The 560-nt window shown below is 45.9% G+C and overlaps 1 protein-coding gene across 1 annotated transcript in view; it reads left to right on the top strand.

Moving 5' to 3' along the window:
- Nucleotides 1-560, top strand: part of arhgap40 (Rho GTPase activating protein 40) — a 23,282-nt gene that overhangs the window by 18,624 nt on the left and 4,098 nt on the right. The window lies entirely within an intron of this gene.

Here is a 560-nt window from a genome sequence, read left to right as displayed (position 1 = left end):
CAGTTGAATGGAAAAACACGTTTTTTTTTGAATGGCCGCTTACTGTACCATGGTATAACCAAAGTATTTTATGCATCACACACGAAGAAGCGCTGTGTGAGTGTGTTTCAGCTCACAGTCGCTGTGTCGGTCGTAGGTGCTGCAGCAGATGCTAGAGAACTCGTTTTACAGCGGTTCGTTCAGCTGGGACGAGGTCAGTCCGAATGACGCCGCCGCTCTGCTCAAGAAGTTCATCCGTGAACTCCCGGCGCCGTTGCTGACCGCCGAACACCTCAGCGCTGTCAGAGCTGTCAGAGGTGCGTGAGGCACAACAGCAGGTCTCACTGAGGTCCTGTATGTCGTATAGTGTGTATCTACTGTATCTACATCACAGGAGCTTCACCAGAAGAAAAGACCAAAATACTCACTTCAGTCAAAGATTTGATCTCTGATCTTATACATTGGTGGCCAAAATGATTAGAACACTAGTATTTCCACCAGGTAAGAAATGGTTTCAAGTCAGTTATTTCTATCTTTTGCTGTAGTGTGTCAGTAGGAAATATCAGTTTACATTTCCAAAC

Source organism: Sinocyclocheilus anshuiensis, unplaced genomic scaffold (assembly GCF_001515605.1).
Source record: "Sinocyclocheilus anshuiensis isolate Anshui unplaced genomic scaffold, SAMN03320099.WGS_v1.1 scaffold682, whole genome shotgun sequence".
In the NCBI taxonomy this organism is placed as follows: Eukaryota; Metazoa; Chordata; class Actinopteri; order Cypriniformes; family Cyprinidae; genus Sinocyclocheilus; species Sinocyclocheilus anshuiensis.
The sequence above is the reverse complement of the archived record's forward strand: the minus strand, read 5'-3'. Positions and strand labels throughout refer to the sequence as shown.